Below are 19,830 nucleotides of genomic sequence, written 5' to 3'. Positions count from 1 at the left end.
GGAACTTGATAGCTCTCGTGAAGATAACAGCAGTGACGACTGTTGTTGAAGGGCAAAAATTTGTCCTATCTTGAGTATTACAAATCGGGCCATGCTTTGGGGGAAGAGAGAGTGAAAAAATAGCCTGCATGAGTTGAACATGGATATTGTCATCTGTAATTTTCAAACAGTTGCTCAGCAAAAGGACATGAATGTGCCGAGTGCTCCAGAGGACATTTAAATAACCCCAGTGCTCACCGCCCTTGCTGAGGTTTGGAATGGCCACGTGGTTTCTCCATTAGGAAAACCCATTTAGAGAGGCTTATATTTGATCGCTGGTTGATTTGGGGAGGGTGACCACAGTAAATAACAGCAGTTTCTGGGACTGCTTGGATTGGTTGTCCCCTAGGGAGGGGGGACAACTGGAGGTAGAAATTAGAATGATCTTGCACCACTGCAGCAGTGGCTGGGGTTGGAACTACTGCTTTCTATCGCAAAGAGGATAGTGATGCTGTTACATCATCATGTCTGGGCATTTCCAGACCTAAAATCTAAAAAGTCCTAGGGTGAGATTGGGAGGCAGAGGAGAGAAAATCGTTAATTATCTCCACATTGTTTGGCATGTAAAACCAGATTTTTTACCTTCACCAGAATCTGACTTATATTGTAGTAAAGCAGTGAAATTTTTTTTTGGAGAAAGGAGGAAAACAGTATATTTTAATTTATGCCCTTGACCTTTGATTCCAGTAAAGATGTACAGTTATATCCCAGTGTAAGAATTTGTGTGCCACCAAAGGCTGTGTCTCCAAAAATAAAATAATTTGTGTGTTGGAAGCATGCACGAGAAATGTCAAAAAATTTAGTGATTAGTTAACTCTCCACATGATTGTTTTCCTAATATTCAATGCTTGAAGGAAAACAGAAACACACACACACACACACACACACACACACACACTTTCTCCCTTCTAACGCTATTTCAAACATTTTTAAATCGACAGAGCTTTTATGTGAAATTTTTCTTCTGTACATCATTTAGTCATTAGCAACATCATCAAACATAAACTAACAAAATCTCCTTCCTGCAAAAACACATATGTGCTTGTTTTTAATGTTAAATAACATGAGCATACATTTCTGGCAATAAATGATATGATTTATTGCTAAGGTCAGTTGTAGAGCTGTAGAGAGCTTGTATTTTAACTCAATATGCCAGCTCTGAATCATCATTTCTCTGCTGATAAACACTGAGCTGCCATCCATTTATGGCCATTTTCTCTTGCTTGTTGCTGCTTTATTATTAAAGCCACCATAAAGATCCATCCCAGCAGCAGGCGTTTCCCCAGAAATGTTAATAAATGGAAACCCTTAGTGAAGTCTAGTACTTAATGTCCCTTCTTGAAGTCAGCCTATGTTTTTAGTCAGTTTGTTGATATTCTGTACTTCTAATCTCTCCCCTTTTTATGGCCATTTTTAATGGAGAGGATGTTAGATATGAGAAATAGACACACCTGGTTAATCAGCTCACCAAAACATAGATGTCGAGGGGAACATGCCCGGGGGAAATAACACCAAATCTGTGGAGTAACATCTATTGTAATCTAGTGTTTGGTAGTCTGAAATTGACACCCTGCTTCTAACACATTTTCAGATCTAGTTACCAAAGTTGATTGAAAGTGAGTGCTTAAATTGCAGTGTGAATTCAACTGTATTCTTCTGTACAGGATGCCGACAAGCAGTGTGTTTTCCATGTGAAAGGACTGTGAGCTGATTTTCATAAATCCAACCCTTTTATTTGAGCGATAAAAAAGGAGGTTTTTCTTTTTTACTCATAATGCAATTGATAGCATAAAAATCGTATCTGAATAAAATCTCAAATGTAATAATTTACAGTAGACTTTTAAGTGCTTGAATAATAGAGGGAAGAATCTTATGGACGTCTTGAAATATAGTTTTTCCTATAAGAAATGGAAATATGAAAGGATCCTGCAAGGTTCCATCTTCCATCTCGACAGGCTCTCACAGCGGTAAATGTTACGTCTTGGCTATCAGTGTGTCTGAGTGGAAGAAGGGTAATTTCCTACTTTAAAAAATTCATTGGTTCCTTTATTTAAAGTTTGTGTACAGAGTCATGGGTAATGGAATTTCATGAGAAAACAAATATGTTCTTTGCCGTACGAGCAGGTACTGACCTCTAGCTCTCATTATATCTGTTTTCTCATATGGTATAATGGTAAGGTCAGGTCAGTGGGTCCTCTTATAGGATAAAAGTAAAAAAGATTAATAAATGTGCCAAAGCCTCACTTTAATTGAACCTGAAGCATATGTTGGAAGTATGTAAAATATGTCCCAGATGTTTCACCAGGGCCAGTGTCTTGGCTTTCCCTGATTACCACAAGGCAGCTATTAGTCCTATAACCTTTGGACTTGGGGGTAAATGGGGTATTACGTGGCACAGAATGAGAGCACCTGTTTTCCATTCCGCCAAGACCCCTGGCAGGCGTTCCCTAAGCCTATCCATATGTTTTCACTTAGCAGATTGTTGGGCGATTATGAAAAGTGTCTTTCTTTAGAGCCAGCATTGATATTAGTCACTCACAATGAAAGGGCAAGTCATTGGCTACTTGACAAGGTCCGTGTGGGCATAAACTGAAATCTTTTATTTCATTTGAGCTTAGGGTATTTTCCCTCTGCATAATTATATACATGACAAAGACACAGGTATAAGAAGTTGAAGCAGACAAAATTATAATTACTTAACATAATAGCTTTGTAATAGCTTTTCTTTAGTACTGACTGTAGCACCAGGGAAGACTTTGGTTAAAGTTGGTAAAAGCTAAATCATGATTTACCTGGATTCCTAGATTTTGAAGTTCTTCCAGATTATGGCTTTTTAAATATATATATAAATATATTTAAAAACAAATATATATATAATATATATATATTTATATATTTAAAAACAAATATATATATAAATATATTTAAAAACAAATATATTTGTTTTTTATTCAAAGAGCTAATCATTATTCAGGTGAGGGTTTGTGATCCACAGACTTACCCTTCATTCTCAAACCCATTGTTCACATTTGCTTAAATCTAAAATTAGGTGGCTTCTCTTTTAATCCAATTCCATGGTTTTCACAAAGGCAGAGAATATGGGTTTTACACGGTGAGTCTTCGTTATGAATCATTTACTTGTTAATATTTTCACTTATCTGCATTATGTAGTAGCATTATGTTAAGCCGTGCTGGAGATGACATTTTTCCTGAATTAAATGTTAGAAAGACATCATACTGCGTTCTCAATTCCCTTTGTTATAGAGCATTCTCTGAACCATCAACCACAAAGTCACAGTTTGATCTGATTTTTTGACCTGACACCAAATCCTGCCTTTGTGGTTAATAGAATATCTTAGCAAATAAGGCTTAGCTAAATTACCTAGGAGGAGCTATCAACAAGCCATATAATAGTGTTTTTCACCATGTTATAGATAATAATACAGTGGTCAGTCTGCATAATCTAGACATCTAATTAATGAAGATCAGCTTTCCTTTTGTAGTTTAAAAAGTTTAGGCATGCTTCCCATGGTGCATCCTACCCTTGTAATAAGATCCAGCTGCGATATCAGGAAGCAGAAGATAAAATGCAGGTTTTTGTCAGAAAAAGCATGGATTCAAATGCGTGGCATTCCAGTAATGTTTATTGATAAAAGATATTAAAATATTCAGCCATTTATGCTTACATTGCTTCTCCTTTTTCTTCAGCCATTATGTCAAGGTTACTGTGTTTCAAGAGAACTAGATGTAGCAAATGAAACATATCTAGAGTTAGTTCAAAATAAACAGATTCTTTGCTTTAATTCTTGAAATCTGTGTTTTCTGGTTCGATTCTCCAGCCCTAAAACATGTATAAATATACCCAAGATTTGGGCATCTCTGGCATCTCAAATGAACTATGAGGGTTTAGGGGGACGATAAGTGATGTGATATGAGAGAAGATTTTAATCTGACAAAATGGCATTTTCTAGTTATAGTCAATGAAATAACTGCACAGTGGGGAAAAAGATTAAGGCTTTGGAGAAAGGCAAGAAGAAAGGAGGCACAAGGAAAATACTTCTTTTTAAAAATTCCTAAGCCACATTTAACTGGAATAGCATTGTTTTCATTTATTTGTTTGCTATTGCTGCATAACAAATTGCCACACATGGTAGAGGGGCTCAAAACAACACTCACTTTTTAGCTCTCGGTTCGGTAGATCAGAAGTCCAGCACAGCTCAGTTGGGTTCTCTGCTCAGGGTGTCACATTCAAGGTATCAGTCAGGCTGAGTTCTCACCTGAAGGCTTTGGAGAAGAATCCATGTCCAAACTCATTCAGGGTATTGATAGAATTCAGTTCCTTATAGTTGGAGGACTGAGGTCCTTGTTTTCTTGCTGGCTTTCTGATACTAGTTGCCATTTTCCATGGCTTCCTCCATCTTTAAATCTATCAATGGAGAATCTCTGTTGGGTTGAGTCTCTCCCGTACTTCAAATCTCTTCAGGAAGAGACAAGTTCCTTTTAAGGCCTCACCTGATTAGGCCAGGCCCATCAAAGATAATCTCTTTTTCTTAAAGGCAATTGTGCCACAGAACACAACCTAGTCATGGGACCACCTATTTCATCTAATATGATTTGGCTGTATCCCCACACAAATAATATCTTGAATTGTAGCTCCCATATTTCCCATGTGTCGTGGGAGGGACCTGGTGGAAGGTAATTGAATCATGGAGTGGATCTTTCCTGTGTTGTTCTCATGATAGTGAATAAGTCTCATGAGATCTCATAGTTTTATAAAGGGGAGTTCCCCTGCACACACTCGCTCTTGCCTGCCACCATGTAAGAAGTGACTTTATTCCTCCTTGCCTTCTGCCATGATTGTGAGTCCTCCCCAGCCATGTGGAATTGTGAGTTAATTCAACCTCTTTCCTTTATAAATTACCCAGTCTTGGGTATGTCTTTATTAGCAGCATGAGAACAGACTAATACACCATCATATTACAAAACCCACTCCCACACTCAAGGGGAGGGAGACTATCATGATATATCTATTGGAAGGTGTGAATCTTGGAAGCCATCTTAGAATTCTGCCTATCAAAACCACATAGACCCACCCATGCTCTAGAGCAAAATTGGAAAGATTATAGGAACATCTCATGCCAGGGGTGTAAACTGAGGTATATTTTACAGTCACAGTATAATGTATCCCATTTGCTTATTATCTATTCTGATCTGGGGTGAGGGATGGTTGGACAGGCAAGGGCTATTTCTTCTTGTTTTCTCCTACTTGGGAGAAGAGGAAATAATAAGATTAAAAATCAGGGAAGGATCCATTTCTCCTTTGGGAACCTATTGGTGCTTAAACACCCATTGAGCTGATAGCCCACTCACTTTGAGTCTGCAGAACACTATCTACTTCATCTAGAATCATAGCAACATTACAACTGGAGGGTACCCAAGAAATAATCTGGTTCAACCCCCTTAATTTAAAGTGAGGAGACTGTGGTTCAGCCAAACTTAAGTGAATTGCTAAAGGATATAGACAAGTGGAAGAGCCAGACCTACCACTCAACTTGTCTGATTCCAAATTTGTCATCCTTACCCTTCCTTATGACTAGGTTTTCTGGGGGAAGGGGTATTGTCAAAGTACAGATGCAGGTTACCTCAGACATGATCTTTAAGTCTTTAGGGTAGTTCAGTAAGGGAATATACCTTTCACCCCAGCTAGAGACTGTTTATTTCTAGGTTTCTACTACTTTTCACTATTTTCCTGCATATCCAATCCTTTCCTACAGTTTCAACTGAGGGAGTGTGTAGTAGGCAGAATAATATCAAAAATGCCCATGACTTAATCCCTGGAACCTATGGAGATGTCACGCTACATGACAAAGAGGAATTAAGGTAGCAGACAGGATGAAGGGTACTAATCATCTGACCTTAAAATAAGGAGATTGTCCTGGTTTGTCTGATTGGGCCTAATGTAATCAGAAGTGGAGAGGCCATCAGAGCAGATGGCAGCTGGCAGCTGCATGTGAAGCCATGGCCAAGATCAAGCCTCAGGACCTTCATGGCAAGAAGGAAAAGCTTCGGAGACAGCTGGACCACCTAAAGGTAGAGCTCTCCCAGCTGCACATTGACAGTGTGACAGGTGGCGCAGGGTCCACAATCCAACCCCCTCGTTCTCACTGTCATTAACCAGACTCAGAAAGAGAACCACAGGATGGTCTACAAGGGCAAGAAGTACAAGCTCTTATATCTGCAGCCCAAGAAAGCATGTACCTGAACCCCACAGGCTCATCAAGTATGAGAAGGACCTAAAGACCAAGAAATAACCAAGAATGAACAGCTGGTACCCACTGGGAAAGTACAGGGTGCACGGTATAGGTAAAACACAAACTAACTGGTAGGGGGTGGGGACTGCTGTTGCTGGCTTTGGAGATGGAGGAAGTGGGCCACAAGCCAAGAAAATGTTTCTAGAAGCTAGAAAGGGCAAGGAAAACGATTCTCCCCTAGAGCCTCGAACAAGAAATGCAGCCCTGCCCACATCTTCATTTTTAGCCCAGTGAGACCCATTTCAGACTTCTGACCTATGGAATGGTAAGATAATACATTTGTGATTTCCAAGCACCTAGGTTTACAGTAACATGTTATAGCAGCAATAGGAAACTAGTACAGGTAACTTCCAACTGCATTTCCTATACTACTCCAAACAATACTGTATTTTAAAGCACTAGATCTGAGTTCCTCATTTGTCGTTATTAACTTCATCCCACTGGTCTATATAAATACAGCTACACAATTTTTCATATAATATGAAAACTGAAAACAGTATCTAACAAAGCAAATATTTTTATTCAAATTTCTTAATTTTGATTTTAGAAAAGCTTGTTCAAAAATGAGAGTGGGTTATTGCCCATTTTTAATGCAGTCATATACTTTCTGGTTTAGAAGTCTATATTATTAATTGGCAAATAGAGAAGCAATTCATGGTTTACTTCATTTTTCAGCTGAAGAATTTTACTTCTTCTCAACATTCATTCCATTCCTTAAAATGTTTTACCCTTCAAAGGACAGGGAGTTTTAGTCTTATTTAAGTCACAGACTCTGAGAATCTGAAGATTTACACTTTCTCCCCAGAAGAGGACACAAAACATGCACACACACATATACACAAACTTTTTTATGTGCTTTTTTTTTTTTACCATGGAAATTGAATTATTTTACAGAGACTATAAAGTATCTTTATAAAGTCATCTTTGTTGCCCTCACCACTGTTCTCTTGAACTTAATACCTGTTTCCTCAAACACCTGAGATAAATACAAATTTTACAAGTAAAAAATAATGTTTCATTCAATTCCAAAGCAAGCTTCTACAAGAAGGGTGGTGTTTGGCTTGATTGTGATATTATGGAGTAGTTTTGAGGCAGCAATGTGCTTGTTATCTTTGATATCCATTTGACTATGGCTTTTCAGTTTCATGTCAATAAGTGCTGGAAACACTGACTTGGCGAAAGAAAACAGTAAAAAAATGGGATCTGCTGTGGCTTTATTAGATGAGGATTAGGCATGGTGAGGAATCCTGGGGTTCTCCAAAATCCTTGTCGAATTCATATTGTGTTGCAATCATCTTTTGAAAACTCTCCATCATTAATGCTTCATCATATTTTAAAAAAATAATTACATACTCATGCCTCTATGTTAAAGTCATTGGAAACAGAATTAGCTTTCAAAGAGCTTTCTAGTGATTCCGGCTGGTGGTGGGTTTCTGCCTGTCAAGCTTTGTTACACATTGTTCCACTTTGCAGAAGCACTTCTCTAGTCTTGGAATGTTTAGGTAGATATCTGTCTCTGACATTCCCTCCAAAGTGGCAGTTGGGCTAAAATAATTTAAATGAAAAGATTTACATAGATAATTTGGTAAGAATGTCCATCAAGTAAAGCAAACTATGAATGGACTCTTTCCTTTTGGGTTATTCTGATAGTTGGATTTTCTTTGCCTCAAAAAAGAACTTTCATATGAGAGTCAATCAAATGTTTCAAGACAAGTCCTCTGGAAAGCTAGTTAACTTCTGTATTGCAGCAGTGAATTTCCTCTTCTATTCCCCTTTCTTGACAAAAACTCTCGAAATAGCAGTGTGTCAGCCCTGGCTCTCGGGAGGTTGACAACATTCATAGAAATAGACACGATTTTTTCAGGATCGCTGGCAGAGTCGTTGACACGGCTGACACCACTGCATGTTGAGATGAGAAGCATGTTTCTTCACCAAAGCAACAGAACCAGATGTGTTGCCAAGCATCACAGATGCTCCATCTGAACCCAGGGTGCCAAGATTTTTATTCCGCCTGAAACTTTGTTTGGCAAAGAAATTCTTCACCATTTTAAAGACATTGACTCTGCAGATTCTAAAAGAAATTCACAAAGTAGGAATTCTTTGATTTTAAGAAGTTGCCAACAGGAGTTGGCTATATAAATAGAGGTATCTACTTTCATTAAATTATATACAAAAAGGTAAATATTAAAGAAATGTCAGAATATCTGTAGAGTTGACATCATTTGATGTCAGTGAGGGCACAACTTCAAGAAATGTGTGGCTTCACTGAACTATATCCAGTGGCATCTGAGTTATCTTTCTTGGTGATATGGTTCGTTTATTTTAAAAGTTTCAATACAAGTCTTTTTTTCTTGGGGCAAATCCAAAATCAAGTAAAGTCCCAGAGATTAAAAATCGACCTGTTTTTATATAAAGAAAAAGATCCACAAAGTCTAATAAATTTTTAGAGTAGGCAGTCTGAGGTATTTCTTCAATTTTATTGGTTCTGTGCTTCTATTGGTTAGAATATTGCCACACAAGAAGTTCTGTAATTTTTGTGGTCTGTCATACTCCACAATTAATATAAAGCTATAATAGATATGAAAACCTCATGGGGTTACTGGTTTTTTCAATTTTTTATTGATATATAAGAATTGTACCTATTTATGGATTATAAGTGATATTTTAATGTATGATCAAATCAGGGTATTTGAGATATATATCATCTTAAAAATTTATCACTTCTTTGAGTGTTGAATATTTCAAATCTTCTAGCTATTTTGAAATATAAATTGTTAACTATAGTCACCATACTGTGCTATTGAACACTAGGACTTAGTCCTTCTATCTAATTGTATGTTTGTTTCCATTAACCAATCTCTCTTCACCCCACCCCCTTCCCAGCCTCTAGTAACTATTATTCTACTCTTCACTTCTATGAGACCAAAATTTTTAGCTCCCACGGATGAGTGAGAATATGCAATATTTTTCTTTGTGTCTGGCTTATTTCATTTAACATAAGGACCTCAAGTCCCACCCACGTTGCTGCAAGTGATGTAATTTTATTCCTTTTTATGGCCAAGTAGCATTCCATTGAGTACATATGCACCACATTTGCTTTATTCATTAAAATGTTGATGGATACTTAGATTGATCCTATTATCCTGTCTATTGTGAATAGTGCTGCAATGAATATGGGGGTTCAGAAATCCCTTTAATATACTGATTTCCTTTCCTTTGGCTAAATATTCAGTAATGGGATTGTGAGTCATGTGCTAGTTCTATTTTAAGTTTTTTGAGAAACCTCCACGTTGATTTCCATAACGGCTCTACTAATTCACATTCCCACCAATTATGCACAAGAGTTCCCTTTTTCCGCGTCTTTGACTACATCCATTATTTTTTGTTTTTGATAACAGCCATCTTAACTGGGTAGAATGATATTTCATTGTAGTTTTGATTTGCATTTCTCCAGTATTTAGTGATATTGAGCATTTTTTCATATGTCTGTTAGCCATTTGTATGTCTTCTTTTGAGAAATGTCTGTTCAGATCCTTAGCCCACTTTTTAATTGGATTATTTGGGTTTTTTTAGTTGAGTTGTTTATTTGTATATTCTGATTATGAGTCGCTTGTTGGATAAATAGTTGCAAAAGAGAACTGTTTCTTCATTCTTATTGTTTCCTTTGCTGTGCAGAAGCTGTTTAGTCTAATATAGTCCTGTTTGTCTATTTTTGTTTCTGCTGCCTGTGCTTTTGAAGTATTAGCCATAAAACTTTGCCTAGACCAATGTCCTGATGTATTTCTCCTATGTTTTCTTCTAGTAGTTTTATAGTTTTACATCTTAACATTTAAATCTTTAATCCATTTTGAGGTGATTTTTGTGTATGGTGAGATAGAGGTGTCTAGTTTTATTCTTCTGCATATGGATATCCAGTTTTCCCAGCCCCATTTATTGAAGAGAGTGTCCTTTCCCCAATTTATGCTCTTCATACCTCTGTTGAAAATCAGTAGGCTGTAAAAATATGGATATACTTCTGAGCTCTCTATTCAGGTCTATTAGTTGATGTGTCTGTTTTAATACCAATACCATGTTGTTTTGGTTATTAAAGCTTTATAGCATATTTTGAAGTCAAGGATTGTGATGTCTTCAGCTTTGTTCTTTTTGCACTGGATTGCTTTGGCTATTAGGGTCTTGTATAGTTCCATACAAATTTTAGGATTGTTTTTTCTATTTCTCAGAAGAATGTTATTGGTATTTTGATAGAGATTGCATTGAATCTGTAGACTGCTTTGTGTAGTATAGTCATTTTAACAATATTCTTCAAATCCATGAGCATGGGATCCCTTTTCATTTGTGTCCTCTTCAATTCCTTTCATTAGTATTTTTTAGTTTTCCTTGTAGAGGTCCTTTACATCCTTGGTTAAACTTATTCCTAGGTATTTTATTTTTTTGTAGCTAGTGTAAATGGAATTGCTGTTTTGATTTCTATTTTAGCTAGTTCATTACTGGTGTATAAAAATGTCACTGATTTTTGTATGTTGATTTTGCATCCTACAATTATATTGAATTTGTTTATCTGTTCTAAGAGGTTTTTTTGTGGTGTCTTTAGGTTTTTCTATATATAAGATCATGTAATCTGCAAAGAGGGATAATTTGACTTCCTTTTTTTCCAATTTGGATGCCTTTTCTTTCTCTTGCCTGATTGCTCTAGCTAGGACGTTCAGTACTATGTTGAACAAGAGTGGTGAACAGGGGCATCATTGTCTTGTTCCAGTTCTTAGAGGAAAGGCTTTCAGGTTTTCCCCATTCCATGTATTAGCTGTGGGTTTGCCATATAGAGCCTTTATTATGTTGAGATATGTTCCTTCTATGCCTAATTTGTTGAGAGTTTGTATAATAAAGGGATGTTGAATTTTATCAAATGCCTGTTCTGTGTCTATTGAGATTATGATATGGTTTTGTCCAGTCTGTTAATGTGATGTATCACATTTATTGATTTGCCTATGTTGAACAATCCTTGCATGCCTCAGATAAATCCGACTTGATCATGGTGTATTATCTTTTTGTATGTACGGTTGGATTTAGTTGGCTAGTATTTTTGCTGAGGATTTTTGTATCTATGTTCATCAGGGATATTGGCATGTAATTTTTTTTATTGTGTCCTTGTCTGGATCTGGGTAATGGTGGCCTCATAGAATGCGTTAGGAAGAATTCCGTCCTTTCAATTGTTTGAAGCAGTTTGAAAAGAATTGTTAGTTCTTTATAAATTGCCATAATTAATCAGTAAAGCTATCCAGTTTGGGGTCTTCTTTGTTTGGAGACATTTTATTACTGACTCAATCTCACTATTTCTTATCGGCCTATTCAGGTTTTCTATTTCTTTCTGGTTCGATCTTGGTAGGTTGTATGTGTCCAGGAATTTTCCTCTAGGTTTGCCTTTTTTTTTAAATTATACTTTAAGTTCTAGGGTACATGTGCACAACGTACAGGTTTGTTACATATCTATACATGTGCCATGTTGGTGTGCTGCAACCGTTAACTCGTCATTTACATTAGGTATATCTCCTAATGCTATCCGTCCTCCTTCCCACAACCCCATGACAGGCCCTGGTGTGTGATGTTCCCCACCCTGTGACTAAGTCTTCTCATTGTTCAATTCCCACCTATGAGTGAGAACACGTGGTGTTCGGTTTTCTGTCCTTGCGATAGTTTGCTCAGAATGATGGTTTCCAGCTTCATCCATGTCCCTACAAAGGACATGAACTCATCCTTTTGTATGTCTGCATAGTATTCCATGGTGCATATGTGCCACATTTTCTTAATCCAGTCTATCATTGATCGACATTTGGGTTGGTTCCAAGTCTTTGCTATTTGAGATGGAGTTTTGTTCTCACCCTCGCTAGAGTGCAGTGGCATGATCTCAGCTCACTGCAACCTCCACCTCCCGAGTTCAAGTGATTCTCCTGCCTCAGCTTCCTGAATTGCTGGGATTACAGGTGCCTGCCACCATGCCCAGCTAATTTTTTTGTATTTTTAGTACAGACGGGGTTTCGCCATGTTGGCTGGGCTGGTCTTGAACTCCTGACCTCAGGCGATCTGCCCTCCTCGGCCTCCCAAAATGCTGGGATTACAAGCGTGAGTCACCACACCAGGCCTCTTCTAGGTTTTCTAATTTGTTAGTATATACTTGTTTATAATAGTTTCTAATAATCCTTTGTATTTCTGTGGTATCAATTATAATGTCTTTTTTCAATTCTGATTTATTTATTTGAGTCTTTTTTTTCCCTCTTGGCTAGTCTTGCTAACGGCTTAATTTTATCTTTTCAAAAAAAAAATGTTTTATTTTGTTTATCCTTCGTAATTTTTTAGTCTCTATTTTGTTTAGTGCTTTTTTTTTTTTTCTTTTTTGAGATGGAGTTTCCCTCTTGTTGCCCAGGCTGGAGTGCAGTGGTATGATCTCGGCTCACAGCAACCTCCACCTCCCACGTTCAAGTGATTCTTCTGCTTCAGCTTCCTGAGTAGCTGGGATTACAGGCACATGCCACCATACCTGGCTAATTTTTGTATTTTTTAGCAGAGACGTGGTTTCACCATGTTAGCCAGGCTGGTCTCAAACTCCTGACCTCAGGTGATCCACCCACCTCACCCTCCCAAAGTGCTGAGATGACAGGCATGAGCAACCACACTCAGTCTATTTTGTTTAGTTCTGCTCTGATCTTTATTACTTCTTTCCTTCTACTAATTTTGGGTTTGGTTTGTTCTTGCTGTTCTAGTTCCTTGAGGTACATCATTAAATTAGTTATTTGAAATCTTTCTACTTTATATATATTGGCATTTATTTCTATAAATGGCCCTCTTAGCACTGCTTTTGCTGTATTCCATAGGTTTTGGCATGTTGTGTTTCTATTTTTATTTGTTATAAGAAATCTTTTATTTTCTTTTTAATGACTTCATTGACCCAATTGTTGTTTAGCGGCATGTGGTTTCATTTCCATATATTTATACAGTTCCCAAAGTCCTCCTCTTATTGATTTCTAGTTTTATTTCATTGGGGCCTGAGAAGATACTTCATATGGTTTCAAATCTTGTGAAATTTGTTGAGAGTTGTTTCGTGGCCTAATATATGGTCTGTCCTGAAGAATGTCCCATGTGCTGATGAGAAGAATGTGTATTCTGCAGCTGTTCGATTAAATGTTCTATAAAGGTCTGTTAGGTCCATTTGGTCTACAGTGTAGTTTAAATCCAATGTTTGTTTGATTTTTTTTTTTTTTTTTGGTTCAGGTCATCTATCCAGTGCTGACAGTAGGGTAATTGAAGTCCCCAATTATTTTTGTGTTGGAGTCTCTATCTCCTTTTAGATCTAATATTTGTTTTATGTGTCTTGGTGCTACAGTGTTAGGTGCATATATATTTACAGTTGTTGATCTTCTTGCTGAATTGATCCCTTTATCATTATATAATGACCTTCTTTGTCTCCTTTTACAGTTTTTGACTTAACTTCTGTTTTATCAGATGTAAGTATAGCTACTCCAGCTCAATCTTGGTTTCTATTTGTGTGGAATGTCTTTTTTCATCCCTTCACTTTCAGTCTACATGTCTTTATAGGTGAAATTAGTTTCTTTTGGTAGTACTATTGTTTTTTCATTGAAAATTTCCCACTTAATCTAGATTCATAATTAACAAGGATGCATGGATTACAGATTCGAAGTAAACAAGGATGCATGGATTATAGTGATGTTAGCATGGTGGGCTCTTATCAATTAGGTTCTTATCAATGGGAAGCTATTCTAGAGTTGTTAACATGGTGGTGACAATGTCACCTGCCTTTTTACCTTTGATGGCATCTGTGGCAGACTGCATTATGGATATACGTCCCTGCATACTGATATCAGACTTGTCCATGTGACTTGCTTTGGGTGACACAGGCCACATCCAAGCTAAAGGTTTAAGAGTCATCCTTGGCTCTGCCATCTCTCTTTTCCTTCTGCAACAAGGCTGGCACTATCCACAGAGAAGCTACTCCTTTAGCCTGAGTCCTGGAATAAAGATGGCGTGGAACCAACCCTTATGGACATGTAGTGTAAACAAAAAAATAAGTCTTGATTATAAGCCTCTATGATTTTGGGGGTCTTTGTGACTGCAACATAACTTAATCTAGGCTGATAAATACAGCATCTTATTTCATATCCCTCTGTGTAAATCGATGTCTTAATAGTATAATTTGACATAAAACATGAATTTTGTATAGCAGTAATCAAAGTCTCAGAAGGTTTTAAAATACCTTTTTCTTTCAAAGTTCACAGTGCTACCCTTCCTTACTTAAAGCTCAACCTCAGATAAAGGTTGAACTGTTTTGCTATTATGTCTTTCTCATTGAAAAATGATGCTTTTGTTCCATACACATATATTGAGAGACAAGTCACTGGGTAGACACAGATGAATATGACACAGTATGAGCCTTCCAGGAGTCATTGTGTGATGGGATCCTTGGTTAGGTAGGCCAATAATTATAATACAATGGGAAAATGTTATAATAAAGTAATGAATAGTTTTGGTGAGAAAATAGGAAGGTAGCCAGCTTCACAGAATTGTCAGTGAATGTTCCACAAAGGAACTGACATTTAATTTGGGTCTTGAAGGATAAATGAGAATGTACCAGAAAGTTTAGTATATAAAATCAAGGAGTATGTAGTATCATAGGAGCATACTGTGCAGGAGGGAGAGTCGAGGGAAATGACACTAGAAATCTACATTTAAGATTGTGAAGGCTTTGGACATCATCTAAGGAGTCTGAATTATATTCTTCAAGTAATGAGGAATCATAGACAATTTTAAAGGAGAAAATTGTTATGATGAAATGTGTGCTTTAAGAAGAGAACTTTGGCAACTGGACACAGAATGGAATAAGAAGGAGATGAGACTTGAAGTAGAGAAATATGCTAGGATGTTTTACAATAGCTCTGGCAAGAAATAAAGGCATCTTTAACTTAACAGTAAAAATGATAATAGAAAGAAACAAATTTGAGAGATTTTAAAATAGCTAATAGATTATTGAAAAAATTTATGTTGAAGAGAGTAAAGGAGATTTTAATGTTGTGGATGACCATGATGTATCTAGCTGAGATGTATTTGTGTAGCACTTTACATATTTCAAAGTACTTTCCCTTCTTACCTTATTTAATATTCACAATAACTCTATATATTGGCATATGAAATATCATTCCCATGCTCCAGTATCGGGAAGATTAACCTGGCTAGTGGAGAAGTAGCTAAGACTGGAAATCAGATAATGGGGAAGTAGGTGAGCCTGGAAAGTCTCACAAAGAAGCTAAGACTAGGAATTAGTAGCTTGTCTGGTGGTGAAGAAACTTAGATCAGAAAACAAATCCTCTAATTAATTTTCCTTCCCAGAGATGTTTTAGCAAAGCCTGTTGACCCATGTAGAGGTGACACTTAGGCCACTTGGAATGCAACTTGTGTACCCACAGCCCATTCTGCTCGGAATAGACAAAGAATGTGTCCCATATGCCTGCCTGGCTGTCTTTTCCCTAGGCACTGGGTCTTGACAGCATTTGGAAAAATGATGGCCACAGGTTCACACAGAGTATCTTTTACCCATTCAGTATGCTTTCATAAGTAAGCACAGATCCAACGTGGAAACAAGAAAGACAAATGTAAATGGAAAAGTATTTTCAGTGCCTCAAGTTGGTTCAGAGGGAAAGGCATATAGTAACCATGCTTTTTTGGCTTTGATCAACCTGTCATTAGGACAATATGATGCTGGAAGAACTTGCATCATTTGAGAAGCTGCTACTACTGTCACTATTTTATAGATGAAAAGACTAGAAACCTCTGAGGCATAAGTCACTCATTAAAAGTCATTAAAGAGTGAAACAACCAGACTTTAAACTTTAGTCTGTCTGCCTCCAAAGCCCACCATTTTTGGCATAACAAACTCCTCAAAACTTAGTGATCTAAAGTAATAATTTACCACTCTGTCATTATTCATTGTGTTGACTGGGCTCACTGGGGCACTTCTTTCCTGAATCTCTCGTATGGTGCTAGTCAGATGCCTGGGACTGCAGCCATCTAAAAGGCTCAACTTGGCTGCACATTCAAGGTGGCTTGGTCTGGCAGTTGTTGCTGGCTTCTCATACCATGGCAGCTTGGTTTGGAAAGGGAGAATCCTGAAGCAAGTATTTCAAGAGACCCAGTGGAAGCCGCAAGGCTTCTGATGACCTAGCCTTGGAAGTCCCAGAATGTCACGTTTGCCACATTGTCTTAGTAGTCAAGCAAGACATTAGGCCAGCCCAGATTTAAGGAAAGGGTAATTCAATTCTGCCTCCTGCTAGGGATTATAAAGGTCATAGTGCATAAGAATCTATGGGATTAGAGATATTGTGTGGCCATCTGTAGAAAATAAAATTGGCCACAATTTCCCAAGACCAAAAGCTTCTAATAGATGTCATGTAGCATTAAGAAATACAGAGCCTATTGCCTCCCAAGAGTCTCTTTATCCAAGATTTATCAGCACATAGTACTGGATTAAGTTATCTCAAAATTTATACAAACAAGGTGCCTTCATATTGTCAGGTAGATTCAAGTTTCATTATCCTATGCATATTTATTTTTGTTTTTTATTTACAAGATGAATTGTCATTTTCTATGTCTCCACTAAAATATGAAAGGACTACCTAATTACTCTTTTATCTTGCTTGTAGATAAGAATTCCATCCAAAAATTTCACTTTCTAGCTAAGCTCTCCCTCAAAGCTAGTTGGGAAGCAGGAAGGAGTTGCAAAGAATCCTGTAGGAAATTCCAATCTAAATTGTAATGGACATCCATTGCCCTCCTTTGATAAAGGAGATCCAAATGCCAACAGTCTGTGTTCTGGAAGCCAGACTTTACCTACTGGGACTGTCTGCCAAATATAAAAAGTCAAGTGATAAAAGGAGGTTGCAGAACATTTCTTTCTTAAAACATAACAGTTTCTGCATTTTGAAAATGCAATTTAAAATTGCCAACAGTTCATATTTGGTATTTTATTGATTTGTTCAAGGGCATTTATCATAGGATTTAGAAGATCACTAATATCTCTAAACTTTTGTTGTAGGGCTGGGCATGGTGACTCACGTCTGTAATCTCAGCACTTTGGGAGGCTGAGGTGAGATAATTGCTTGAGCCCAGGAGTTGGAGACCAGCTTGGGTGACATAGTGGGACCTCGTCTCTATGAAAAATATAAAAATTAGCCTGGCATGATGGCACATGCCTGTAGTCCCAGCTTTTGGGAGGCTGAGGCAGGAGGATCACTTGAGCCTGGGGAGCTCAAGGCTGCAGTGAGCTGTGATCGTGCCACTGTACTCAGCCTGGGTGACAGAGTGATACTGTCTCAAAAAAAAAAAAAACAATTTTGTTGTAGGAACTGTAGGTAGCTCAGTTAGGAGCCATTTCCTATATCCCTGGAGTTAATGTTTCTCTGCTGTACGTAGGTAGCATATGTGGGTGTTAAAATCAATGTTTGGCATGTTATGTGCATAAATGCAATTTCTTTGTTCTGGAGTCTTAGCCAAGTATCCTGATCAACAATGATTTGGGAAGAGGACAGCATCTGTATTCTCTTTGTGATTCCACACTTAAATATTTTGGAGACATAGAAGGCAATATGATAAACGAATATACAGCTGTAGCAGTCTGATAATGTAAGATTTTATTGATTATCCAACAGAATAGCTACCCTCGGTAGTTTGCTTATCACAGCCTTCAGTGCCTGGAGTAGTCAAACAAGTTCTTTTTTTCCCATTGAGCTAACCTCAAAGTCATATAGTTTCTGAATCAAGGTCCTCAGGTTTCATACTTTGGCAATTTCTTCCCTTTCTAATGGGGTATATTAGAGAAAATGTGTCACCTTTTACACCATGTAATATCAAATCAGATCAGAATTCATGCACAATTATGTCAGTGGAAATCTAACACTACAGGTTGGCTTATCTCTAGATAACACATGGAAAAATAAACTTCCACAACTGACAGATTTACTTGATTTTTTTTCCAGATAAGTTATTTGTAAGCAATTGAGCTAGAGAATGTAACTGGATTATTTTTTGTACCAAAAAAAAACAAAAAAACAACAAAAAAAAACCCTCAACAGTAAAATGGTTGCTAGGTATTCCAGCTCTGTCACTCTGCTTTTTTTTTTTTTTTTCCTCTTTGAAAAAGTTCCTGGATAATGAATGCAAAGAAAGAACAAAAAAAGACATCTTGCATTAGGTATATTTATTAGGAGAACTAATGACTTCAGGAAAACAAAATTTACATAAAACACTTATGTGGAAATAACTTTCATTGATAGTTAATGGCACTTAAGTAACACAGGTTATGTGGTAGTCTACCTGGCAATGATATTAGGCTGCCTAAAAAGCATTCATCTGTATTTCTCTTTCATAATCAGAAAAAGTCAAAGCCCATCACTAATTTGAAGTCTTCTTGAAACCAATTAAAATAATTTAAATTGTACTGCAAATGTGCTTTTTAAGTGTTTTAGACTTAAGGTGTCGTAGGGATGTTGTAACCCCTTTTAATGTTACTATTTATATATAACTATCATATGTATAGTATTACATTTTTAATGCACTATATTAGCTGTCACTTGAAATTAAGTGCAGACGTGTTCTTTTTTGGCCTTCAGTTTCTCCTACATTAAACGTTTAAATAATGATACCAGTAGTAAAAGGGTAAGTAGCATTCCCAGTGGAAACTAGCTTCTGCATCTGGTGGGGTTGTGTTCAGGTTTCTACATGAAAGATATCATAATATCAGAATCTCTTAGTGTTTACACACCTGGTATCCAGAACTCTACCTGATGTCTTTTCTTGGGAATTAATGGAATCAAAGCTTATGGTAGGCATGTTTGATAGATATGCCTTGTCTGTAGAGATCTGGTGATAATTCCATCAAAATTTGTCCCTAGTTGATCATATATCTGTGCATTTTTATGTCTTTGTGGTTTTCTTCACCAACTCTGTGCTTGCATCAGTGCCTTCATTAGAAGGTCAGGTTTTGAGAATTTAATAATTCACCTTGAAAATGTACTATAAGTTGAACATATCAAGCATAGGTTTTCTCTACTCAGCATGAATTTCATAGCATTAAAAAAAGGCAAATCCATAGCTAAAATATTTTCTTAATATCTGTTTCTAGTGTATATCAGGAAAACTAAATAGATGCTTACTGATTTCAGATGTTTTTTCCTATTCTACAAGTCATGTTTGTTTTTCTATATAATAATTATATTGTGCAGACTTTTCTCCATGATGACAAAATTGTGCATTTTCCAAACATAGAAAACAATTAGTTTTAATAAAAAATTATCCAGGTGGGAGTCACTTGGAGGGCTTGGAGCTTATACTAAAACAGTTGATATGAAAAATTAAAGTTTTTTATTTATTCATAAATATTCACCTTCCCACAATCTAAATCATAGTTGTATAGCTTCCATAA

The 19,830-nt window shown here is 36.9% G+C and overlaps 1 protein-coding gene across 16 annotated transcripts in view; it reads left to right on the top strand.

The window, feature by feature from the left end:
* Positions 1–19,830, top strand: part of MCTP1 (multiple C2 and transmembrane domain containing 1) — a 607,542-nt gene that overhangs the window by 533,187 nt on the left and 54,525 nt on the right. The window lies entirely within an intron of this gene.

This window comes from Pongo abelii, chromosome 4 (genome assembly GCF_028885655.2).
Source record: "Pongo abelii isolate AG06213 chromosome 4, NHGRI_mPonAbe1-v2.0_pri, whole genome shotgun sequence".
Taxonomy (NCBI): domain Eukaryota; kingdom Metazoa; phylum Chordata; class Mammalia; order Primates; family Hominidae; genus Pongo; species Pongo abelii.
Note: the sequence above shows the minus strand (reverse complement) of the source record. Positions and strands in the feature narration are given on the sequence as shown.